Raw genomic sequence first — 554 nt, 5'->3', positions numbered from 1 at the left:
AAACATCTCAAGAGGCTGATGAGGAAATGGAACAAGTAGTTTTCAGGATGGAGCAACTGGGGTCGAACCAATCGTTCTAAGTTGAGATTTCGGGGAAGGAGATGGCTGTAATAAAGCATCGTCGTGAAAGAGGCTGCTGGCTGAGTTACAAGCGCTGTTACTAGCCTTGCTAGTGTTCGGACCATCAATGGCATCAAAGTCTGCGAATATATTTACATATGATCATCACTGCAGAGAAACAAATAATAATAATGCAGCAGAGAAAGAAAGAACAAATACCATGGTTGAAGAGGCAAAGAGCGAGGTGGTTGGATGATTGTTTGTGTCAAAACATTCATAGTTGTGCGTGCCTGGCAATGTTCAGCTACTTTCTTTCCCCCCCGTAGTCAACTAGTGCATAATAAGCTGTTGAAATTGCTGAGACAACGACTGACTGAGAAACCCATAGGTGGTGGATTAAGTAAAGAGTTTAAAATTTTGGGTTAGTCGTCAACTTCACTAAATTCTCAGCAAATCCCAACAAATGACAGCCTCCTCGATGTTTATGTATATGT

Source organism: Gossypium hirsutum, chromosome A02 (genome assembly GCF_007990345.1).
Source record: "Gossypium hirsutum isolate 1008001.06 chromosome A02, Gossypium_hirsutum_v2.1, whole genome shotgun sequence".
Taxonomy (NCBI): domain Eukaryota; kingdom Viridiplantae; phylum Streptophyta; class Magnoliopsida; order Malvales; family Malvaceae; genus Gossypium; species Gossypium hirsutum.
The sequence above is the reverse complement of the archived record's forward strand: the minus strand, read 5'-3'. Positions refer to the sequence as shown.